The 27,228-nt window shown below is 38.3% G+C and overlaps 1 long non-coding RNA gene across 1 annotated transcript in view; it reads left to right on the plus strand.

The window, feature by feature from the left end:
* The window catches only part of LOC129050207 (uncharacterized), a 138,349-nt gene that overhangs the window by 31,009 nt on the left and 80,112 nt on the right, over positions 1-27,228 (plus strand). The window contains exon 2 of the long non-coding RNA XR_008513792.1: positions 16,398-16,599. This is a non-coding gene — a long non-coding RNA (uncharacterized LOC129050207). The remainder of the gene's footprint in view (positions 1-16,397; positions 16,600-27,228) is intronic.

Genomic DNA, 27,228 nt, shown 5'->3' on the forward strand with positions numbered 1-27,228 from the left:
TATTGCATTTTAATAGTATTTTATCAAAAGTTCATACTCTATGGATTTAAAGAAATCCCTAGTAGAATCCACGCTGGCTTCTTTGCAGAAAATGACAAGCAGATCCTGAAACTCATACGGCAATTCAAGGGACCCAGAATAACCAAAACAATCTTGAAAAAGAATGACAACGTTGGATGATTCATACTTCCCAACTTCAAAATTTACTGCAAAGCTATAATAATTAAGGCTGTTTGATTCTAGCATAAAGATAGACATATAGTTCAATGAAATAGAATTGTGAGTCTAGAAATAAGCCCATGCACCTATGTGCCCCTGATTTTCAACTACAGTGCCAAGGTCAATGGCAAAGAATCAGCAGTCTTTTCAACAAATGGTGTTTGGTGTTTGGACAACTGGGCATATACATGTAAAATAATAAATATGTACTCACTACTTCACATCATATGAAGAAATTAACTCAAAAGGAATCAAAGACCTAAATGTAAGAGCTAATATTATTATACTCTTAGAAAAAATATGAGGCAAAATGTTTATGACCTTAGCTTAGGCAATGGTTTCTTATAAGATTCCCAAAACACAAGCAACAACAAAAACATAAATTGTACTTGATCAAAATTTAAAACTTTAATGCATCCAAGGACACTATTAAAAAGTGAAAAGACATCTCACAGATTGGGAAGAAATATTTGCAAATCATATATCTAATAAGGATCTAATATCCAGAATATATGAAGAACTCCTATGACTAAAAAATAAGAAGACAAATAACCCAATCAAAAATGGGCAAAAGATCCGAATAGATATTTCTCCAAAGAAGATAGAAAAGTTGCCAATAAGCCCATGAAAATATACTTGGCATCATTAGCCATCAGGGAAATAAATCAAAACCACATTGAAATACAACTTCACAACCACTAAAATGGTTGTAATAAAAAAGACAGATAAAAACTGTGGAGAATCATTTTACATTCCTGGTGGGGAGTAAAGCGATGCATCCCCTTTGCAAAACAGTTTGATGTCTCAAAAGTTTAAACATACAGTTTGATGTCTCCAAAGTTTAAACATAGAGTTACCATTTGAGCTAGCAATTCCACTCTGAGATATATACTAAAGAGAAATGGAAATATATCTCTACACAAAAACCTGTATACAATGTTCATTGCAGTATTAACCATAATGGCCCCAAAGGGGAAACAACCTAATTGTTCATCAACAGATGAATGGAAAAACAAAATGTAGCATATCCATACAATGGCGTATTATTCAGCCATAGGAAGAAATGAAGTACTGATACATGCTACAATGTGGATGAACCCTGAAAATATGTTAAGTGAAAGAAGCCAGTCAAAAGCACATAGCATATGATTCAGTCAATAAGAAATGTCCAGAGTATGCAAATCTGTAGAGACAGAAAATAGACGAGTGGATGCCTAGCACCAGGTGTTTGGGAGGGGTTGGTTTGGGGTGACTGCTAATGGATATGGGATTTCCTTCTAGGGTGTTGAGAATATTCTAAAATTGATTGTGGTGGTGGTTGCATAACTCTGAATATACTATAACCCATTGAATTGTACACTTTCAGTAGGTGAACTTTATGGTATGTGAATTTTATCTCAAGTTTTTTTTAAAAGCTTATGCTTATCTTTGATACAGTAGGCTACATAGTATCGAAAGGGACATGAGGAACAGCATCTCATAACATCACAGGTAGTCAAGACACCAGTGTTATTTCTAGACATAGTTTTGCCGAATGCTTAGTTTGAGACTGAGCAGGTCACTTCTCTTTTCTTTAACAGATACGTTGAACCAAATGTCCTCAAGGTCTTTTCTAAGAATCCTTACTGCTAACTTTGTAGCTTAAAGTGTGCTGGATGTGTTTCTATCTTCCGCCTTGATTTCCCCAGTGGATCACTGTAGTGAGCTAGAGATAGAGACAGACATTGCCTCAGCAAAATGTGTTTGGCTTGCCCTGCGATATGCTTTGTCATCCCTGGCACTCAGATGGTTTTATGTAACAGATGTGCTGTATTTTTCATTATATAAAAATAGACCTTGTATCATTGTGCCCTGGGAGAAAACCCTGCTCTGCCCCGAAGTTTTACTGCTGATTTGCACCAAGCTCTCAAGATGTTCTGCTCTCTACTTCTGGTCTAATTGTCTCTGTTAACATCTGCCTTTTGGAACTAGAGGAAGGGTCACAAGTTTCCTTCCTCTCGGCCCTTGGAAGGCTGCCTCCCTCTGGAAGTTCCAGTCCAAGACATTTCATGATTCATCTTCTGGTCTTTTATCCCACACAGAAAAGGACTGCTTTGCTCTAGACTGTCATTCCATTTGCTCATATCCATTTCCTGCCAAAGTAACTATTTCCCCCAAAGAAAATAAAAGATGTTCTGAGTTGTTCATTAATTTCTGCATGTGGAATGAATGAGAAATTGATGTGAAGAACTCAGCAGTAATGAGGTGATGATCAAAATGGTATGATGACCCAAAAGCAATCCCTTGCAATGAACAATTAATTATTAAAAATTGGAGCTCAAGTACATTATATTACCAAATCAATCAGCCTGAACTTACAGTCTCATTAAAATTAGGGAGTTTAAAGCCAATTTATTTAAAACTGATTGATATTTTCCATTTAAAACATATATGAGTTTCTTGTGTTGCAGAGAATTAAGATTTGAATAGTCATATCTTTTACAAGTTATAAATATATGGCTATTAGTAGATCCTTTATGGAAAATTTGCACATATGCATGGCTGTATCTTCCCTTTTCATTTCCAGAAAGCATAAACTAGCTCGCTTATGTTCAAGGCTGAGTCTATTAGTAGCAGGGATATACGAGCGTAGAGTGGTTTTTTTCCCCCCAAGATAATTTTTTCTTTCTCTCCCCTGCTCCTGCTGTCCCCGCTCTATTACAAAGGAACAAACGTATTTATGAGGAAAATTTGTCTTTCCTCAAAGGTTTGAAGGTCAGAGTCCCTGAAATGAATAAATAATGATTAAATAGTTATTTCACATTTGGCTGGTAAACAGAATGATATTCCTCCAGAAGAAAGGGAGAAAAATTAGTATACAGGCATTTGAGAAAGACATATATGGTTCAACAGAGAGCTTGTACCTGAGAAATATCTGGAATCAGATATTCTCTTGGCCTTACTCTTTCCTTGTCTTCTCCCTACCCTCAACCCCTTGCCTGGTTTCTCTTTTGATTTAGTACCCGTGTGAAAAGCCCCTTCCTTCTTTATGTTCTTTTTAATCTACACAGAATACCAAAAGTAATTGTCGGAACAGGGATTGTCTGGTAGCAAAAACCACGGTTTATATGCAAATAGCCACCATAAGAATGCCTTCTGTACATGAAAACCGTACAGAAGCCAATATTCATGGCTTCTGGAAATTGCCTGTATTTTTTCTTGAACTGGATGGAGGCTTGCTCTTCTACAAAAAGCCAATGTCAAAAACGTTCCTATCCTAAAATGATAAGGGAGCGAGTTTGAGAATGTTGTACACACACACACACACACACACACACACACACACACACACACACGGTTTATTTTCAGTTATGCTTTATGTGTTCAAAAACATAGTATTTAATAATGGACAGGATTTGGAATAATGTAGATGTCTTGGGGACCACTTCCAAAGGTTTTCAGCACAGAGGTGTTGGAAAGCCTTCACTAAAAACTGCAATCTCCATAAAGGCAGAGATTTTTGTCTGTTTTGGTCACAGCAGTGTTTTCTGTGCCGAGAGAGGTGCTTGACACGTAGCAGGCACTCAATAAATATTTGTTAAATGAAAAGGGCAGGTTAAGGCATGGGTCCAGAGAGAAAATCCTAAGACATTTATTTTCAAGTATCTTGGCAATGAGTTGCAACTGGTTCCCTTTAATGCAAAACTCTTGCTTTTAGGAAGCGACTTTTTGAACAAGTAAACAGATTTCTACTAAAACTTAGGAAACTTTTCACCAAATCTACTTCCTATTTCGAGTTTTAAAACTCAAGTGTTTTATTTGTTTATTTTTAGAGTAATTGTAAGAAAAAAGGAAGACAATACTGTTAAAATACCAATCTTCCTGAAATTTATTTATAGGTTCTACACATCCCAGTAAAACCTTTTGTAGAAATTTACAAGCTGATTCTAACATTTATATAAAAGTCAAAGGACCTATAATAGCTAGAACAATTTTTTAAAAAGAACGATGTTGAAGGATTTACACTGCCTTATGTCAAGACTTATTATAAAGCTGTAGAAATTAAGACAGTATAGTATTTGCATAAGGATAGACAGATTTACAGAACAGAATAGAAAGCCCAGAAATAGACCCAAACTTATATGGTCAAGTATGTTTGACAAAGGTGTTATGCCAAAGTGACTTATTGACGAAAGGAAATTTTTTTCAATCAGTGATGCAGGAATAACTGGATATCCCCATGAAAAAGAAAAGACGTCTGATCTCTACTTCACAATATATACAAAAATAAATTTGAGGTGGACCATAGACATAAATCTATAAGCTAAATCTATAAATTTTCTAAAAGAAAACAAAAAATAATTATCATTGAAGGCTTGGAGTACATAAAAATTCTTAGAACACAGCACAACCATAAAAGAAAAAAAAAGTTGAATTTCGTTAAAACTAAAAACTTTACTCTGTAAAAGACATGATTAAGAGAATGGCAAGACAAGGCACAGAATGGGAGAACATATTTGCAGATCACATATTTGACCAAAAAACTTCTATCCAGAGCATATGAAGAATTTTTTTTTTTTTTTTTTTTTTTTTTGAGATGGAGTCCCTGTGTGTCACCCAGGCTGGAGTGCAGTGCGCGATCTCGGTTCACTGCAAGCTCTGCCTCCTGGGTTCACACCGTTCTCCTGCCTCAGCCTCCCGAGTAGCTGGGACTACAGGCGCCCGCCACCATGCCCGGCTAATTTTTTGTATTTTTAGTAGAGATGGGGTTTCACCATGTTGGCCAGAATGGTCTCGATCTCCCGACCTCATGATCTGCCTGCCTTGGCCTCCCAAAGTGCTGAGATTACAGGTGTGAGCCACTGTGCCCAGCCCCACTGGGAATTTTAAATGGTGAAAAGTACACCTTGAAATTCTGTTTGGTGATTTCTTATCAGGCTTAATCTACATATATCCATACTATGATCTACATATTTTCCCAAGAGAAATAAAAACTTATGTCCACAAAGAAACCTGTACAAAAATGTTAACAGCAGCACATTCATAATAGCCCCAAACTGAAAACAACCAAAATACCCATTGACAAGAGAATGGATAAACACATTGTGAGATACTCGTTTAATGAATACTGCTTAGAAAGAAAAAGGAATAAACTACTGATATATAAAATGATATAGGTGAATCTCAAAAACAATATTCTAACTGAAAGAAGTCAGTCAAAAAAGAACACACGGTTTGATTTTATTTTTGTGAAACTCTAGAACAGAAAAACCATGCTATGAAGAAAGAAAGAAGAACAGTGTTTACTTAAAGATAGTGAATACTGCTGGAAGGTGCAGGAAGGCACTTTCTAGACTGGTAGAAATGCCTTATAGCTTGCATGGGTTACACAGGTGTATGCATTTGTTAAAACCACGTTAAACTGTATCCTTTAGAACTCTACATTTCACTGTATGTAAATTATACCTCAAATCCAATATAAAACATCATTTTTATAAATACCCACACTTTGTGTCCTAGAAGGTGGATTCTCTTTTCACGTGCAAGAAGATGATGAATATATGAATCATCATAATTTATTACGAAATAATTTGTGGGAGCCATAAAACTATAATTATTAAAAGATATTAAATGGGAGACAAAGGTATAAGGAAAAATAACTTGTCATCCGATCAGCCTTAAAACCATGTTGACAGTTTTACGGTTTAATCCTAAATTGAGTGTGAAAGTCAAGTTTCTAAAGATAAGATATGGAAGAAAAATCTAGTGTTCCAGTAGCTAAATGACTCTTTGTGGGAATGCACATACTTCCTGTGGTTTGTGCATAGCCTCCTAAGGTGCTGACGTTTTCTTTCGTAGAGCAAGGGAGTACTAGTGAGGCCTGAGAACGACTACAGCCAGTGGTAGAATGTCTTTCTTTACCAAAATCATACTATAAAATTTATTTTTACAGTAAGAATGTGAGAAGTAAAGTCCTTCAGCAAAAGCCAATGTCTGTTAGCTATAAGATGGCAGCTAAAATGGTGTGGCTTTGTCTTCCTTCCCTATTTAATATGCTTTCTTGTGCATTGAAATCACTCATACTTTTTTACTAAGTGCTATTTATATTCAGTGCTGTGATATTGGCTACTTTTGGGAGGAATATGAAATTGTCTATTTAGTAAATGTGCTAAGTTAGAACTTTGAGTCAGGTTGGATTCCCCAAAAGCAGACCTCAGAGTTAAGGCTTCATATGCCTGTGCTTATTCAGGAAGCGCTCACAGGGAAACCCAGATACCTGTAAGGCAGGGGGGCAGGGGGAGGCAGGCAGGACAAGGGAGCCCAGCAAGGATGTGGTCTGAGCCAACGTCCAGAGAGAGAGGAACTTCAGCCTGACCCTTCCGGGAAACTCTGCAGTGTCAGTTACACAGAGTCATTCCGGGCCACCAGCCTGGCAGCAGGTGTCTTGCATACCCCTGCTCCTGTCTGTCACTCCAGGGCACTCCACCCACTTGAGCAGAGCAGCTCCAGTCACCTAGGGAGCAGCCCTCTGAGAATGAGTAGAAGACACTCGTTATTGGAAGCAAAAACATGTTGGAGTCAGGGGGTGCTTAAAAAATGGTAAAGATATGAAGCACCAACTTTATACGTAAGAAGCACTTTACAAGCTCTAGAATATTACCAAATGTTTTGCTACCCTTTTGTCTACCCGCATTTTTATTCATGATATATTTGGATTTGTTTCATCTTGTGTGTTTTGCATTCTGTTTTCCATTTCCCCTACCTTTATAGTTTCCGTTAAACTGGTTGAGTTTTCCTCATTCTTTCTTCCTCTTTCTACTAGTTCTAGAGTTGTGTCTTCTGTTCTGTTCTTTCAGTAGTTGCCCCTTGATTTTTTTTTTAATTTTTATTTTTCCAGTTGAGAATCACGTTTCCCAAGTTTTACTGATTCAAACAAGGTTATTGCTTGCTCAGGGTTGCCCTTTGATTTTTAACATGCACACCTGACTGACAGGATACCAAGGTATCAATGCCTCAACTCCTCTATTGAGAACATTAGGCTGTTGTACTCTGATCACCCCTTTATAGCTTCTAAGTCATTTTGGTCTAACAATTTGTGGTTCTGCATTTTTTATCCAACCACTAGTAGTTTTATAATTTTTTTTTTTACATTCTTTGCTCATTTAGATTTACCAACATGTTTACATGTTTCTTTACTCACCACTGCTCCTTGGAACTGGCTCCATCTTTCTGGGTTCAATTTTCATGTTACTGAAGTACAACCTTTGGTAGCCTGTCTTTTCCTTCTTTGAACAAATATTGATTGTAGTTGGGAAGAAGACAGAAAAGTTCTGCTTTCATGGGACTTTCAATGAGAAGAGTTTGTGGGAAGTAAACTCTGTCTACAATCTCTTCATTGTATTCTCACGCTTGAATGGTAGTTCATGGTATCCCATCTGGATTGACTGTATCTTCCCTCACCATGTGGAAGATACAGTCATGCACCAAATAACAATGTTTTGGTCAATGATGGGTTGTGTATACAACAATGGTCCCTTCAGATTACAATATATTTTTACTATATTTTTTCCATGTGTAGATATGTTTAGATACACAAATATTTCCCACTGTGTTACAATTGCCTACAGTACAGTAACATGCTATAGAGGTTTGTTGCCTGGGAATAACAGGCTACACCATATAACCTAGGTATGTAGTAGGCTATACCATCTAGGTTTGTGTAAGTACATACTATGATGTTTGCACAGTGGTAAAATTGCCTACAGACACATTTCTTAGAACACATCTCCATCCTTAAGTGACACATGACACATGACTGTATTGTGTCTCTAGATGGGTCCTGTGGTGGAATCAGGTAGGCTTTTTTTTTTTTTTTTTTTTTTTTTTTTCTGAGACAGAGTTTCGCTCTTGTTGCCCGGGCTGGAGTGCAATGGCACGATCTCGGCTCACCGCAACCTCCACCTCCTGGGTAGAAGATACTCTCCTGCCTCAGCCTCCCAAGTAGCTGGGATTACAGGCATGCACCACCATGTCTGGCTAATTTTTGTATTTTTAGTAGAGATGGGGTTTCTTCATGTTGGTCAGGCTGGTCTCAAACTCCTGACCTCACGTGATCCACCGCTTTGGCCTCTCAAAGTGCTGGGATTACAGGCGTGAGTCACCACGCCCAGCCCCTTTCTGTCTATTCTGATCTCCTGGAGTTCCTATTAGACAAATGCCTGTTTTTGCTTGTGTAAATGCTAATACATCTTATAGCCCAGGAACAGAGTCAGCCCATGCCTTCAAAGAAACATGAGTTCTCAAACAAAAACCTTATTCGAGCTGCACAATAAAATAGTGAGTGGGAGCTGCAGACATTCTAGCTCAGCCCACCTGATGCCTTTGATTCTCTCACGTAGTTTTCCTCTGGCTCTCATAGTCTGCTCCCTTCCAGGAGTAGCTGAATTTTTGACAAGCCCAATCTTCTATTTCTGGTTTTGGACAGGTTTATATTTCGAACTTGGGACATTTAAGTTTGTTGGTTTTATTCCCTGTAGCTAGTCCTGCTCCTGCATGAGGTGCGGTAGCTCTGCCCAAGTGTTCCACCTCCTGGGACTCTCAGAGCTGCCATAGGCTCTGCTGCTGGGGTGAGGCAGACCTCTCTGGCTCCCTGTCATGCACATGGGGACACCAAGGCCAAATGACTCTGGCTATTTTTTAAAGACTACCATGGTAGGTACCTGTCATTATACATTTGCCCAAACTCATAGAACGTACAACATCAAGAGTGAGCCCTAATGTGAATGATAGGGTCTGGGTGATAATGATGTGTCAAATCAGGTTCATCAGACATAACAAATATACCACTTTTGTGGCAAATGTGCACAGTGGGGAGTCTGTGCATGTGTGGGTGGGGGCCGGGGGTATATGGGAACTATCTGAACCTTCTGCTTAATTTTTCTGTGAACCTGAAACTACCCTAAAAAATAAAGTCTATTAAAAGAAAGATTATACACACACATTGCACATACACACAGACAAACACAATTTTTTCTTTTGAAAGGGAACTAGGAATACACAATTTTCCTTAGGTTTTAAGAATCACTCATGCTTTTGCTGTGTGTGTATATACGTTTGTGTGTTTGTGTAATGTGTATACATATGCAATGTGTGTGTATAAAGTACAAGTAAGTACTGTATATAAATGCACACACACATTTCTCTCTATGTATCGCTAATATATATATATATATATTTTACTTTTGTGGTCAAATTCCAAGAAAAGCTCTTCGTTGGGTGATTAGGTGACCGTATGTTTCCAATGGAAATGAGAAGCTGGTAATCAATTAAGTGCAAACTACCATTCCAAAGCCAGAGAAATGAGGGGAAAATGGCAAATAATGATAAAGGCATCCTTCCCCTAGTTAGTTTTTCTGGAAGGTCATCAGATTAAAACAAACAAAAGCAAAGCAGGCAGAGAGTCCCCTCTTCTCCCCCCATCCCATTGGGCCCGCCGTGTGGATTAGGAAGAGCTGCTAGAAATCATCTCGGAGAACATTCCAAATACTTGAGACTTGTCAGGGCTCTCTTCCAGAAGGGGAGCAAAAGCCCTCATCATAAGCTGCTGACTGGACCTTTATGGCTGGGAAACACTGTAACCCTGTAATTTGGCTCGTGAAGGCCGCATTCTTCTTTGGAGCACAAGCCACTGGTCAATTATTGCGGTTGGTGAGCTTTCCTTTTGGGCATGAGTCAGGGCCAATTTTACATGAAAGAAGGGTTTTCCTTCTGGCACCGACTCACTACAATTACGGAATCGTATCATGGCATTGCTGGAAATGGTATTCTCCAGGAGCTCCCCAGGGGTGCTGTGGGGTTACCCATGGGGCACCATGTGCTGGAAACATTTTCCACAGCTGTCCCCAGCATCTCCTGATCATGGCTGTCTTTGAACTTTTCTCCTCTTATAAGATTTAGGATTCTAGGGTCATAAATCACCTTTTACTAAACGTTTGGCTGTGATTATTTACTCATCCTTGGAATCAAAGACTACTCTGGCCTAAGTTATCTTTGTCTCTTCTTTCCTCTTACAAAAAGCCTCCCTTTGCCTCCATCTTCCCTTCTCTCCTTTCTTCCCTCCCTCCTCCCCTCCTTTTTCCTGTAATTATTGGTAACCTGTTATATGAAGACACTCTACAAAGTTACGTGACACTCATGCTGTACATTTAGGGCAGTTTTTACACCTGCTTTCATGGGATTTTCATGACTACCTGGGGGAAAAGGGAAGAATATCATCTCCAGAGGGGCAGTGTTACTCTCAGAAGATGGGTTTGGGAGGCATGTGGAGGCTCCACACTTACTACATATATCACCTGGACAAATGAGTCCATCTGCTTAAGCCTCAGTTTCCACATTTATAAATTAGCAATAATAACATTACTCTCATAGGTTTGCTTGAAAAATTGGAAGAGATACTTCAATTAAAGTGTCTTGCATATTGCTTAACACATACAAGGACTTAGTGCATTTTTATGTTTGTTTTATTATTAGTCTGCATTTAGATTTAATGAAACTGAGCCTCAGAGAGGGGAAGTGACTTGCCAAAGGACACAAAGGTAACAAGGAGTAGAGCCAGCACTGACGCTGTGGCCTTTGGACTCCAGTCACCATTCACTTGCTCTTGATGTAGGATCGAAATGCTGCCCTCTCCTACAAGGGGGGAGTGGGTGGGACAGACACTGCTGTTCCCTGCACATCCTTTCTTCAAAATCCCTCCACGAAGATAGCCTCTTCCTTGTATGTTATGAGTTGAAGGGGAATCCATGGCTGGGCGCGGTGGCTCACGCCTGTAATCCTACCACTTTGGGAGGCTGAGGCGGGTGGATCACGAGGTCAGGAGATCAAGACCATTCTGGCTAACATGGTGAAACCCCATCTCTACTAAAAAATAGAAAAAAAAAATTAGCCAGGCGTGGTGGCAGGCACCTGTAGCCCCAGCTACTTGGGAGGCCGAGGCAGGAGAATTGCTTGAACCCAGGAGGCGGAGCTTCCAGTGAGCCGAGATCAGGCCACTGCACTCCAGCCTGGGTGACAGAGCGACTCTGTCTCTACAGGAAAAAAAAAAAAAAAAGGTAATCCATTCCTTTGTTTTGTGTGTGGGTTTTGGTGACTTACTGTACACAAAACCCTTTTCAGTCTTTGGGTAAAACGCTGCTGAGTGTAGTGATTCTGGAATGAGGAGAGAACCCATGGCAGGTACTGTGGCAGACAGGAGCTGACTCCTGCAACTTGAGATTGCCATGCTCAAGGAGGTGCGCCAGGACTCCAAGCTGTTTGAACAAGTGGATGATGAAACGATGCTGATTTATTTTTATGCCTTACTGCTGCCTCTTACTCAGTTTGAGGGGTATCAAAGATTTTTACTCAAGATTTTGCCTAAATACCAACAAAGTACATGGCAACTGACTATACATTTTTTCTCTCCTGAACAGAAGTCAGATAAACATTAATAACAAAAGTGATTTATTGCAGGCTTTCTGCTTGGATGATAACAAATAGAAAGTAACTTAAAAGCAGAGCTAGAAACTTTATATTGCATGGTTTGAAATTGCTGCTTTGAAATACTGTATTTAGAGAGGCAGCTGGTAGTCCCCAGCAGTAATGATACCCACTGTGTGCCAGCACCATTTCTACCTGTGGTGTGTCTATTTTAGATGTTGTGGGAGGTGAGAGAGTGTCTTCTGTATTTGAAAATGCTAGAATTACCCACTGCTTGAACTAAGTTTGATCTGTTTGCAATCAAAAAGAAAAATCTCCAGGCACATTATTTTAGCACAAAAAACGTTGACAAACTGCTTTGGGGATTGTCTCTTTTGTACATGGCTGTAATTTGAAAGCTCTCCCAATTGTAGTCCCTGAGTTAGGTCATCAGAGTTTTATCTTATTCTACCTATCCCTCCTCTCCCCCACCCCCTGAAACACTCTCTGGCAACTTCCTTTGACTTCAAGAGGTAATGGTCCTCAACCTTTCTGTAAAAGCAATATTGAGAGCAGGAACACCATGCTGTTTCAAAAGGCATTTTTTTCATGATGACTTGGAAAGGTGTAGAAAAAAAAAATACATGGTGGTACATTTGAGATTTGTAATGAATCCCTTCTATTTTTTTACTCTGGAAGAGACACTTGGGGTTTCCATTTAGTGAAAAGATAAAGAACTGAAAGTCACGTAAAGCATAATGGATCCTCACAGTCATACTGGCCGTGGGTATTAAGTTGTTCAAATGGGACATTTTGAGCCGCATTCAAGTTTGTTCTTGTGCCAAATAATATAAGTAGAGAAACTGAGGATGTTTCCTGGAATTCTTAGTCACTAGATAATATACAAACTACCAAGATGCAGTTACAGGAAGGCATATTTACCTGTTCAGTCATTCCCTACACATTTCCTTGAATAATTTGAAAAATAAGGTCAATTAAATTGGACTATAAAAATCAGAGTCAAGAAAGCAGAAAAAAATCATATGTTAGTGTGAATATGGTCATTATCACAAAGAAAATTTTCCTTAAGCTTCTTGATAGCTCAGTGTGGTAGGGCATTGCCCCTTTTTATAGATGAGGAAAATTATTCACAGAAGAGGAAATAAAAATTCCAATATTTATTACTTTCTAAGTGGCAGGGTATTTTCTTTTCTTTCTTTTTTTCCTTTTTTTTTTTTTGAGCTGGACTCTTGCTCTGTCTCCCAGGCTGGAGTGCAGTGGCACAATCTCAGCTCACTGAAACCTCCATCTCCTGGGTTCAAGCAATTCTCCTTCCTCAGCCTCCCGAGTAGCTGAGATTACAGATGCGTGCCACTACACCCAGCTTTTTGTATTTTTAGTGGAGACGGGGTTTCACCGTGTTGGCCAGGCTTGTCTCAAACTCCTGACCTCAGGTGATTAGTAAGTGGCAGCATATTGAAGCAAATCTACAAGTGATTTCAGAGAGCAAGCTTATGACCACTACTCTAATTGTGCTATGTCCTCAGGCAAAGTTTTTCTTGTCACTAAATACTAGAGTAAAATTCTCACTTGTCCCCACAGTCAACTTGGAATTTAATCACAAGCTGAATTGGCTCTTAACAAACTATTTTTAAAATGTGTCTGTGTTTTGTTCACCTATGTAACAAACCTGCACATTTTGCACATGTACTCCAGAACTTAAAATAAAAGTTGATGAAAAAAAGTGTCTTTGTTTATGTACTTGTGTATGTGTGTGTGTGTGTCTGTGTATATATATATATACATATATATGTGTATGTATATTTTATAAGTTGCAAACCAGAAAATAGTACCCAAATTCCTTAAACAGTGGACTGATGAGTAGAGCCAATGTCTAGTTTCAGTGCAAAAGCCTGCAGGCTCAAAACCTACGAAGCTTGATGTCTCAGTCCAAGTCTGAGACTGGAAAAGACCAATGTCCCGGTTCAAAGCAGTCAGGCAGGAGGAGTTCCCTCTTACTCAGCCTCTTTGTTCTCTTCTGGTGTTCAATTGTTTACATGAGGCTGGTCCACTCACATTAGGGAGGGCCATCTGCTTTACTCAGTCTATGAATTCAAACATCAATCTCATCTCCAGACACTCTCACTGACATACCCAGAATGATGTTTGACAAAGTGTCTAGGCAGCAGACAAGTTGAAACATGGTTACTATCACAAATGAATGTTACGGACTGAAGGTTTGTCCCCCACCCCCACATTTGTATGTTGAAATCTTAACCTCAATGTGATGGTATTTGGAGATGGGCCTTTGGAAAGTAATTAGGTTTAGAGGACGTCATAAGGTTGGGCCTTCAAGATGGGATTAGTCTCCCTAGAAGAAGAAACACCAGAGAGCTAGCTCTCTCTCCCTCTCTCTCTCTCTCTCTGCTTTTTGAAAACATGGTGAAAAGGTAGCTGTCTACAAGCCAGGAAGAGAGCTCCGACCAGAACTTAACAATGCCAGCATGTGGATCTTGGACTTCCAGCTTCCAGAATTATGAGAAAATAAATTTCTGTTGCGTGAGCCACACAATCTATGGTATTTTGTTACAGTAGCTTGAGCTGACAAGACTATCTATATATATAAAACCTGATAATGTGAAATAAAATAATAGGTTACTTTTTTTTTTTCAGGTTGCAAGAAGTCTCAATAAGTAGCTGTTCAGGGCTCAAGAAAGACAACCCTCTCTAGGAATGTCTTTATTATTGGCAATACCTGAGTTATATAATCATCCTGACCTGCAAAGGAGGCTGGGGGTTTGAATATTTTACATTATAATGTCTAGAAAAGGGGGTTTTGGATGCCTGTTAAGTGAGATAACACACAATATCTGCCATGACATCAGTGAAAGAATTGGAACTAGAAGAGCTAAACAAAATCTAAAATCTCTAGGTTTCAATGAAAAAGGTACATTGATTTTGTTTTTGTTCCCTCCCTGTTTGGTACTTGAGTAGGAAAGAAACAGAATATTAGGTAAGAATCATTTGGACAGATTTATCCTTTCTTGTAGATACAGAATTAATTAATATGTTTTTACTGAGCACTTGGTATATTTCTGTATGAAATCTGGTGTTTTGCATGAGACATTGGTAGCCGTTCTCTCTGGCTGTTTGTCTTGAATAAACAAAGCACCTTTATTTCAGTAAGGCATCTGTCAGGGTATAAGTTGTATTCAACTAGATTTAAAGGCCAACTATGTCCAGTTTAGTCTGGATCTTAAAGGGTGATGCTTTCATGCTAGAGCCTCCTGTTTACCTTCTAAATTGAGTTCTTTTAACCCCTGTTTTTCTCTACCTAATTATCTTAAATGGAAGATGTTCTTGATTTTACTCACATTCTATCCCCGTGCTGGAATTGACCCACCTCTATTGCAGTGTCCCTATCGCTTTGCCCAGCTCTTCCTAGTTCAGGCTGCTCCACGCCCAGCATGGACCATTCCCAGGTGGTGAGCCCCAGGCTTCTGTTTGCCCCTCTCCTTGACCTGCTCTCCAGATGACCACTAATCCATCTGGTCTCAGGCCTACCCTCTTCTAATCAGGTTACTCCCAAGCATTTTCCTACCTACACTAACTCCTGGGCTCTCACATACTTCTGCGTCTCCCTTGTTCAATTTCTCATTAGCCAACTCCCTGGCTCACTCCTTCCGCATTTGCATGACACCTCGATTTATTTGGGGAACATCTGCCAGGGGTTGGGTGGGAAAGAAACTTTTGGAGGAAGTCTGCAATGTAGTGTTTGCTTCTCAGCATAACAAAGACAAGTCCTGAAGGTGAAGTGCAAAGATAGACTATTCCATTTTGTAAAAACAACTCTTTATGCCTGCCGGTAATTATTGATTAGAGACCAGATGTTTGCCAACATCGCAGTTATAGCTCTGGTTCTGTGTGGATGTGGAATTTGATCAGCTTTAAAACATCAGTTTCAATAGACGTGATTTCAGATGGTGGCACTTGGGATAATTTAAAGTCAAACAGAAAAGAAATTCTACTGGGAGGGGGAAAGAGGCAGGGCACCCATTCTTTGAACAAATTTCTCCTTTCTGCAAAAGTTATCTGTCCTGAAGCCAATTCGATCATAGCTTTGCGAGGTAGCTTATTAGCTAATTCAGTTCAGAATCACTTATGTAAATAAACTGATTTCAGACGATTAGGCTGTCCATTGAGAAGCTTATTTGTTAATTTATGAAGCTGTTACTTAGCTTCCGTGCTTGTTAATCCCCTCTTCTTTCTACTTCAATGAGGATAAGATACTTGCACCTTCTAGATAAGTGTCCTTAAATTGGGGTCTATGAACTTTCTGAAGCTTTACATACAACTGAGATGCTGCCCAGCATCAGGCACACTGTAGATGTTCCCAATAGACGTTTGTTAAATGAATGACTGTGTGAATGAATGAAAGCTTGGTTTGTCATGAGACCACAGGGCAGCATAATTTCAGAAAATACATTCATGTACTTTTAAAAGTACCTGCCTTATTTCTGTGATCCAATGCCTGAAAATGTGTCACCATTTTAATGTTTGTTACTCAGACTATTCTATACACTATTAATTGAAATCTAAGAGGTAGACCCTGTTTAAACTGGCAGAGGACTGCTTTTTGCTCATTGCTAGAAGCTGTAATTTATATTTACAAATCTCTTGAATGAGGAGCGGGAGAACTGTATCTTACTATTTCTGTCTTTCTCTTCCTTGTTCCACTATAGGCTTTGAATGATACATTGGCCCACGCTGACCACTTTCCATTTCCCAAGATTTTTTGAAGGCAATGAATGAGAAGAAAGCAGAGAAAACAGTGGGCATGAGGTCAGATGACTCAGGCTTGAGTACTGATCACATCAAGGACTGGACGCATTGCTCTTAGGAAGGCACAACTTCTACTATTTTCAGTCTTATCAACTGTGAGAGGTAATAATGATACCTGGAAATTATCTTGCTCTGAAGAACTAACATTATGAATTTTATCATTATTAGCAAAAACTTGCCAGTACCAGGAATTGCTGCAGATGACTGAGGAAAGGTTTCTAGCCAGCTCTCAGAGGGAAGTAACTTGCTTGCAGCAAGGCTTCTTTCTTACCTGCAGTGTAAGTTGAGTTCAGACAATGGTGGTCTTGCATGCTGCAGACACATAGTCATGTCCTGTGCTTGCCCTGTATGGCAGGGAACAGCAGCTCCTTTGCAGAAGGAATGGGCCATTGCAGAAGTTCATGTGCTCACAATTTTTCTATGACATCCACTTGACTTTCTGTGTCCTCTTTGCTATTTTCATGCTATCATGCTACTTTATGGCCAATGCGGCTTAAGAAACATTTACTAAGGACTGGGATAAAATCAGAAATATTTATACTTAAGCACTGCCACTGAGTTGCTTCCATTTCTAGAAGGAGAAACCAGTCAAACACAGTTCTATTCATGGCAAGGTGAAAAAGGGAAACATGATAAGAGGAAAATTATAAAATAACTCTAGAAGAAAGAATACTTATTTTTCAGTGGAGAATTCAAAGAGAAGGTGCAAGGTCTTAGAACTAGGTGTTGAAAGATGAGCAGTCTTTTGTCAGGCTGAGATGAGAGGGAAGAGCATTAGAGGCTGAGGGAACATCATGAACAAAGGCATAAAAATAGAAAGAACCTGTGAGACCTGGGAATTCACAATGGTAGTTTGATAGTGGAGCAGATCTGGGGAAAGGCTTGAAAAATATACTGAATAGAGTTTGAGACTAGGTTGTAAATTTTTTTCAATGCAAGTTAATAAAATTCATGATTTATTTATCTTGAAATAATTTATAAAGTACAGATAAAAGGTAAAAGGCAGCTATTCCCTCCAGCATTTGTGCAATACTTATTAATGTTTTGGTGTACTTCCTTCCAGTCTTTTTTCTTCACATTCACAGATTACTCTCCATACCTTATCCAATGTTATCTACTAAGCTTTACTGTATGCTGCAACATCAGCTTCACAATCAGCATAGTTATATAAAAGTCTATCTAGTGTTGAATATATAAAGCAGGCTTATTGTTTCCAAGATGAAGACTTGGCAAGGCTGCAGATAAAATTTATTTGAAGGAGCCAGTCGTTTTGATTTTCCATGGTAAGAACCTATGGAGAAAAACAGTCATTGGGATTCTTTTTACTAGAAATCATATCACAGGTATATTTAAGAAACAAGGAGTGCCAACTTCCTGGTAGGTGCTGCAATGGTATTTGGTTGGATTTTATCTACCACTCTGTGATCTCTGGAGATTCTATATTGTGCTGCATCTATCCAAGGCTTCCTTTACAGGGCAACTACACATTTACCCAGAAAAGGGGAGACAGGATGGGCAGAGAGTTTATGTAGCCAGGAAATCAATCTTTATGGAAAATTCCTCTACTATATGCATTCATTTAAAAAATTCATGGAAAGGGTTAGGCAATGGTTTCTTAGACATAACACTAAAAACACAAAAATACAAAGAGAAATATAAATAAATTGGGTATCTTCAAAATGAAACAACGTTTGTGTTTCAAAGGACACTGTCAAGAAAGTGAAAGGACAACCCACACAGAACAGAATACGGTAGTCCCCCTTATCCAGTTTTGCCTTTCCCAGTTTCAATTACTAGTGGTAAAACACAGTTAGAAAATATTAGACAAAAATTCCAGAAATAGGCTGGGCTTGGTGGCTCACTCCTGTAATCCCAGCACTTTGGGAAGGTAGATCACCTGAGGTCAGGAGTTCGAGACCAGCCTAGCCAACATGGTGAAACCCCGTCTCTACTAAAAATACAAAACATTAGCTGGGCGTGGTGGTGGGCACCTATAATCCCAGCTACTGGGGAGGCTGAGGCAGGAGAATCACTTGAACCCAGGAGGGGGAGGTTGCAGTGAGCCAAGATCGCACCATTGCATTCCAGCCTGGGCAATAAGAGTGAAACTCCATCTCAAAACAAACAAACAAACATTAGCCAGGTGGTAGTGGCAGGTGCCTGTAATCCCAGCTACTTGGGAGAGTGAGGCCAGAAAATTGCTTCAGCGTGGGTAGATGGAGGTGGCAGTGAGCCAAGATGGCACCACTGCACTCCAGTCTGGGTGACAGAGCAATACTCTGTCTCAAAAAAAAATAGTAATAATAAAATAAAAATAAATCCAGAAATAAACAATACACACATTTTAAAATGTGTACTCTTCTGAGTAGTGTGATGAAATCTCACACTGCTTGGCTCCATCCCTTTGTCCAGTGTACCCATGCTGTAGATGCCACCCGCCCAGCAGTCCTCATCATCATGGCCCAGGATCACCTGAAACAGATGATCCTCCTTTTGAGCTACCATCAGAAGGTCCACAGTACTAGCCCAGCACTACATCCCAATGCCTATGCAATTCATCTCACCTCATCTCATCACGTAGACATTTTATCATGTCACATCATCACAAGAAGGGTGAGTACAGTCCAGTAAGATATTTCGAGAGAGACAGAGACGATATTCACATAACTATTATTACAATATATTGTGGTAATTGTTCTATTTTATTAATATGTATTGCTAATTTCTTACTGTGCCTAGTTTATAAATTAAACTTTATCACGACTATGCTTATATAGGAAAAATCGTAGTATATACATGGTTCCGTACTATCTGCAGTTTCGTGCCTTCACTGGGAGGCTTGGACCATATTCCTCTTGGGTAAGGGGAGACTACTATACTAATGAGAGTCAATTTCTAAATTTTTCAATTAGTTGTATTTCTTTTTTTTCCAAAATTTTATTGTGCCTGTTATAGTTGGATGTTTTTCTCATTACATTACATAAACTTTCTGTAAGTTAAAGCATGAACATATTGTCATATTTGATATGATTTCTTTTCCAAGGCTATCCTTTTATATTTTGTCATATATACATTTAAAATTTTTTCATACAAAATCTGTTCATCTCTTCCCTTGTGATTGCTTCTTTCTCCTGTAGGCTAGAACATTTTCCCTCTCCAGAGGTCTGATAGATATCATATACAATTTTCTTCTTTTATTTTTCATGTGGTTTTAAGTTTTACCTTTAACTTTCACATTTAACAAATATTTACTCACTGTCAACTATGTGCTTGGTATATTCCTAGTATTTATTTAGGTTCAAGGTATGATGTTAGGGATAGTAATTTGGAAAAATTATTATCAAACTACCATTGTTAATTCTCAGGTCTCCTAGGTTCTTTCTATTATTATCCCTAACATCATACCTTGAACCTAAATAATTTGGAAAATTATTCCTCTCCGAAACTCTTATTAAGTGTGTGTGTATGTGTGTATGTGTGTGTGTAAATTGCTAACCATTCTTCTATGTTACTATATGACTCTTCTGTTCAATTTTGCTGTCTGTCTAGTTTCTGGCAGTATTATATACTTTTTTGTACTACATTTTTATAATATGCATTAACATCTGATGATAAGATTGTTCCCCCATAATTATACATTTTCAAAATTATGTTTAATCTATGACCTGTTTCCTCCAGGTGACATTTAGAGCAATTTGTCAGGTTAAAAAGAAACATGCTGAGATTTGGATTAAATTTATATGAAACATAAATTGTTTTGGGAAAATTGGTACTTTCAAAACATGCTGCCGCTCATCTCAGATTATGATGCTGCTTTTCACTTATTCAAGTTTTCATGACTTTCAGTAAAATATTGATTTACTCAAATAGATCACAGGTGTCTCTCATTAAAATTATTCCTTATAATTGCATTTCTGAAGATATTGTGAATTAGAGTTTTTTTCATTATAACTTCAGTCACTGTATGAGAATTTCTTTTTCTCCTTTCTCTTTCTGTCTCTCTGTGTGTGTGTGTGTGTGTGTGTGTACACATTTATCTTTCATCAGGCTACCTATCAAACATTTGCTAATTAAAATAATTTCCGAGCTTATTCTCTTGGGTTATCTAACTATGAAATAATACTTTCAGAAATTTTTTATCATTTATTTTTTAACATGTATCTTATTACTATCTTATTTTTGCTTTCAGTGAATAGAATTTCTAGAATATGAATAATAGTAAAACTGGATATATTTATTTTATTTCTATTTTAACATGAATATGACTTTTAGATCAAAATAGATGGCTTTTATTATGGTAAAACAGTTTTCCTCTATTCTTCTATTTTAGTATTTTATCAAAGTACGTTATTTTTGAATTTTTTTCTTCTTTAATCCACTTATGCTAAGAATCATGTATCCTTTGAACATATTTCTTCTTCTTTAATCTACTTATGTCAGATATTGTATTAATACATGTCCTTATCTACTTAGAGGACTCTTCCCTGAAAAAAAAAAGCTTGGAAAGTGTAGGCCATGATAGAAAATGTTCTCATACTGAACCACCCTAGAACTGGAAGTCATTAACGCCAGAATGTGTGTTCCTAGGTCCTGCTTCTCATCAGGGCCGCCATATTGAAAGCAAATCTGTGGCTTTCAACTCAACTCTAACCAGAGCAAGGGACTCCTTTTGAGGAGCCTATAGGTCAGGGGCTGCCCTCAGAGGTCTGAGTTGCTCCAGGAACAATTCTCAATTCTCAAACCTGTCCTTGTGATACTGGTCCTAAGTGGTTCAGTTGTGGCACCCGGGGGCAGCCCGTTACAGTTCTTCCTTCAAGCCTGGAAATGATCTTAGAGAATGGAGAGAACTTGAGGATTCCTTGGCTTTACTGTAAATGGTTACCTGATGTGCTCCAACTAGCATGATTTTCCCAGTTGGACTCCATGCACCTTATACAGTGGCTTGCTTCAAGTGTGAATGCATAATTAAAGGGTTTTGGTGTTTGTATTTTCTCCCTCTCTCTGGGGCATACCTCTCCATATTCTCCTTTATCTGTTTCAATATTGGACACTTTCCTGCCAAAATGGCTGGATTGCTGGTCATGTGACCACATAATACTCCAAATGCTGAAACGTACAAGATTTTCCTAATCCCCATTGCTACTCTTGAAACAGTTCAGTGGCACACTTTCAACCATGGCCAAATTTCAGAATCACCCGAGGATCTTCTTAAAAATGGTGACACTCAGGCCCTACTGTGCACCAGTGAAATCAGTGTAGTGCCCACCCCTCCCCGCGGGGCTGGCTGTGTGTGATGAGGTGTCAGCCACAGCCTTCAACACTTGGTCGGTGGCCCCTCAAGACCTGTGTGTCCAGGGAGGCCGGTCATCTCAGACACGATTGCCACTTCTTTTCTCTTCCCCTCTCAGGATAACTCTGACTTCTTCAGGTACTTCCTTTCAACTGTGGGAGTGTTCGCTGTTAGTTGGTTTGTTTAATTTGTTGCCTTAGGGGCAGAGAAATGAGTTAGTGGTTCTTCTTAGTTCACAGCATATTATTATCCCGGTTTGTGGCAATTCAGGCTCCTTCTCCACCCACTTTTTCCCAAGGACATACCATGACTTTTGTGGGCCCTAGTCATTTTTGTTTTTGTGGGTCTTTCTCACTATGATAGATTTTTGTGTTTCCTTAAAATTTCATTTTTTTTCCTGATGTGTGAAAAACAAATTAAACTTTTTCATCAACCCAAAGAGTTCTTAGTTTCATTTTGATTTTAAAAGAAACTTAAATATTTTATGACTTCTTAAAAAGTACCTTGACCTAAGGCATTGTGTTTACTGGACAAACAGATGAGTTAGCCCTGCCTCTACCTTCCTGCTTTCTCCTTTATCTCTATACCCTGCTGCCATTCTCTTCTCCTAGCCAAAGAGGCACATCTCCCCTTGTTCTGGATCTGTTTCCTTATATATATTCTTGCATAATGTGTATTTGTATATTGTTTTATGTATTTAAAAAATTAAAAAAAGTTAGAACAGTTTCAGATTGATAGATTTTAGATTGAAGATTGCAAAGATATTAGATAATTTCTAAATATCCTACATCTATTTGCCCTATTAACATATTACCTTGGTGTGATACATCAGACACAATTAATCATCCATTATTGATATGTTATTAACTAAAATCCATAATGCATTCAATATCCTTATTTTTAAAAATAGGATGTACCTTTTCTGTTTAAGGATTCCATCCAAGATACTACATTGAATGTAGTTATCATGCCTCCTTAGACTGCTCTGGTTCTGACAATTTCTTAGACTGTTTTTAATGACTTTGACAGTTTTGAGGAGCACTGGTTAAGTACTTTGTAGAATGTCCTTCAAATGAGATTTATTGGATGTTTTTCTCATGATTAGATTGGAGGTACAGTTTTAGGGAGGAAGATGACAGAGGTAAAGTCATTCTCATTACATCACATCAAGGGTCCACACCATCACATAACTTGTCACTGTTGATGTTAACCTTGATTCCTGCCTGAGGTAGCATTTGGTTTCTTCACTATCAAGTTACTCTCTCCCCACCTCCATTTACTTCCAGACTGTAGTCTTTGAAGACAGGTCATTCTGTATAGCCCACACTTAAGGAATGAGAAGTTGTGCTCCCTTTCCTTGAGGGTGGAGTAGCTACAAAATTATTTGGAATTCTTTTCAGGAGAGATTTGTCTCTTCTCCTCACCTTTATTTATTTGTTTAATCATTTATTTATAACATGGATATTTGTATTATACCTGAGTAATAATCCAATACCACTTTATCTTATTTCTCAAATTGTTTCAGCTTTGGCCTCTGGGAATGCTTTCAGCTGGCTTCTTGTCCTTTTAATATACCACCATCTCTCTCTCTCTCTCTTTCTTTCTCCCTCTCTGTCTCTTTAACACTTCCTTCCTTCTGGAACTACAAGATGCTCCAAGTTCATTTTGTAGATTCCCTGCTTCTATCCTAGAATCAGCCATTTTTATAAGGATTCCTGTTTTGTTTTGTTTTGTTTTAAATTGAGAATAGTATTAAAAGCCGAAATCTTGGCCCTATGTGTATGTGTTGCTCCTGGGCTGTTGTTCCTTCTAGGCCTTCTCAGTTGGCAAAGCAAGGAAATACATATGTGTATGAATTTACACACATTTAATATTTTTGTAAATATGTAAATATAAACATTATATATATTATGTATATGTAACCGTCTATACCTCTATTAACCTCAATATATGCTCTACTCAATTGATGTCTCCAACTACAATCTGCTATTATATGGATCATTCAGGCTGCCTCCTCTTGTCTATAACTTCCCACTTAATGATGAGAAACCTGGCCTCTACCATCTATTCTTTACTTATTTAACTGTCCTATTCCAATATACCTGTATTGCAGTATCACAATTATTAATAATCACTCCCACGGAAAACAACTTTATCAACTAGAGTACAGTGTTTATGTATGGTTTCTTTTTGCCATTAACCTTACAGGCTTCATTTCCAAAGTTACTTATGTCAGTACCTTTTTCTCCCGATCCCTTCAGGGAGATTCTTTAATCGTCTCATAACACGGTTAGCATTCTTTGTCACAGTGTGCATTCTATCCTGGGATGCCCTGATGTCCTAAAGAATTTTCCAGATTTGTAAACATTAAGATTCTCTCTTTGTACTATAAAGTTCTATACAAATGTGTAGTGTCTTTTATCCACTGCAATAGTTTCACTGTCCTAAAAAATCTTCTGTGATTCACCTATTCTTACCTTCCCCAACCCCCTGATCCACCTGGCAATTATTGATATTTTTACCACCTCTATTGTTTTGCCTTTTCCAGAGTACCATATAATTAGAATTATATGGTATGTAGCCTTTTCAGACTGACTTCTTTCACTTAGCAATGTGCATTTAAAATCTAAAATTCATCCATGTCTTTCCATGGCTTGATACTCATTTTTTTTTATCATTGAATAATATTCTAGTGTGTGGATGTGCTAGTTTCTTTATCCATGCATGTATTGGAGGATACCTTGTGCTTCCAGCTTTTGGTGACTATGAATAAAGCTGCTATAAACATTCATGTGAATTTTTTGTGTGCAGTTGTAAGTTTTCAAAGAAGTTAGATAAATACCTAGGAGTGTGAACGTTGTATCATGTGGTAAGTCTGTGTTTAGCTTTGTAAGAAACTGGTAATCTGTCTTCTAAAGTGGCTGTACCATTTTGTATTCCTACTCACAATGAATGAGAATTCCTTTTGTTTTGCATCCATTTCTGCAACTGGTATTGTTAGTTTTTAGATTTTAGCCATTCCAATAAACATGTAGCAGTATCTCATCGTTATTTTAATTTCTAATCCCATAATGACATGGTTTGCATGAATGTTTAATCTGTGTAAATTGATTTGTGCTGTATATCTCATTCTGTCACTTTTTTTCACTAAGCACTCCATATTTAGGATTCACTTATGTTACTGTCTAATCCATTGCTTTTAATTGCTGTGTAACACTCAGGTACATCCACCACATATCCCAATTCACTCTCTCAGTTTCAGACATCCCAGTTGCCTCCTACTTTCTACCTCCACAGATAGTACTGCATTGAACATCAGTGTTTATATCCCCTTATGAACCTATGAGGAAATTTCTTGGAGAATATACACACAGGTCAATTACTCAGTCATTCTATATGCACATTTTCAGTGTGACCAAGAGCAATGCTAGTTGGCTCTCCAGAGTGGCTACACCAGCTGAAGCTCCCACCTGTGATGTATGGGATTCTACATCATGTACTTGACATTTTCCAAATTTCTTTTTCCCTTTTAATTCTTTCTTTCTCTCTCTCTCTCTTTTTTTTTTTTTTAGGCATAAGATCTCACTCTGTTGCCCAGGGTGGAATGCACTGGTGCAGTTCTAGCTCACTGCAGCCTCAAACTTGTGGGCTCCAGGGATTCTCTTGCCTCAGCTTCCAAAGTAGCTAAGACTACAGGTGTGCAGAATTTCACCAAGCTGATATATTTTTATTTTATTTTTTGCAGAGATGGGGTCTTGCTCTGTTGTCCAGGCTGTTCTTGAACTCCTGACCTCAAGAAATCCTCCCGCCTTACCCTCCCAAAGTGTTGAGATTATGGGTGTGAACCACTGTGCCCAGCCTAGCTTTCTAATTTTTAACATTCTAATAGGTGTAAGTGGTATCTCAGTACTGTTTGAATGTGCATGTCTCTATTACTGTAATCACTAATGATTTTGAGCATCTCTTTGAGTGCTTAGGTAGTCTTTTGCATTTATTTTCCTCTTCAAATTGCATGTTCGTATTCTTTGCCCATTTTTCTATTGGGGTTGCTATCTTTTTCCTATTGATTTTTAGGCATTCCTTGTGTATTATGGATATTTCTATTTATTTTGTCCATGCTGTTCTCCTTAGTTTTGATGTAATGACATTTATGAGTTTTGTCTTAAGTTTTGTGCATTTGAACTCTTGTTTACAAATGCATTTCCCTGCTCTGAGGTCACAAAGATATTCTCCCGCATTTTTTCGTATTAATTATCTTCACATTTAGATCTTTAATTCATTTGGAGTCTACCATTTAATGAGGTATAGGAGGAATTAAATTTTATTTTTCTCTATATTGGGAGCTAGCTTTCCCCAAACCATCTTCTAAATGGTCCATCATTTTCCTATGGATCTGTAGAGACTTTTTTATGTTATATTTATGTTCCATTGTATTCATAGATCTATTCATTTTGTTTCATTGGCATGAGTCTTGCACCAGTTTCATGATGTTTTTATTAATTTTTTATTATGATAGTTTTACAACCTGTCTTGATATCTAGTCAGCCAGGTCCTTCTTCTTTATCATTCTTTTTAAAGGTCAAATGATGACCTCATTGAATTGACTTAATGGTTCATGGACCTCCCATCTAGAGGTTGCTTTAGTCACTAACTTCCAAGAGCATCCTGAGCTGGCCACTCTGCCAGAGTTCCCCAGACTTCTTATAGTACTAATGATGCACATGTTTGATCTCCCTCTGATTTCTCCAGTTTCAAACAGTGCATCTCTAAAGACCATAATGCTAATCTTAGTGTTGTTTCCATGATTTTCGCTAAGCATGAAAAAGAATTTTGAGGGCCAGCACTGGCCACAAATGATCAGCCTGTCCTGTGCTGTTGGGCAGCTGTAACAAGGGTACACTCTTGGCTCAGTTCTGGGCTGAGGATTTACTCTTGAGTAGTAGCATGGTAATATGTCTCGGTTCAGAATTACTGGAAGACCTCCGAATGTAATTCTGATACTATTGGAGCCACTCTGTATCCTGAAGATTTTGATGACTTTAGCTCAAATGTCCAATTTTCTCTGCTTGGCCAATTTCAAAGACTTCACCTACTTTTTTTTTTCTGAATTCCAACTCATCTTTCCTTACGTTTTTCTTGCTTTGAAGAAGTTAATCTGCAACTTAAGGTAAAAAAAATAGAATAGTTTCCAAGATGATCCCTTTTGAATATCTTGGGAAGTCAGGGTGATATACTAACATGAGTGAAAAACTGAGATTCCAGTTCTGGTTCTACCACAGGTTATAATTTTAGGAGAGAGACTTTATGTGACATCTCTATTTGTCCCCATGCAGTTCAAAACACAGATCTCAGTCCCTTCTCTACTTTTCCTGAAGGAATCTATTCACAAATAAGGTTTTGTGGATTCAACAGCTTTACTGAAGATATGTAGATTGTTGTTA

This window comes from Pongo abelii, chromosome 16, assembly GCF_028885655.2.
Source record: "Pongo abelii isolate AG06213 chromosome 16, NHGRI_mPonAbe1-v2.0_pri, whole genome shotgun sequence".
In the NCBI taxonomy this organism is placed as follows: domain Eukaryota; kingdom Metazoa; phylum Chordata; class Mammalia; order Primates; family Hominidae; genus Pongo; species Pongo abelii.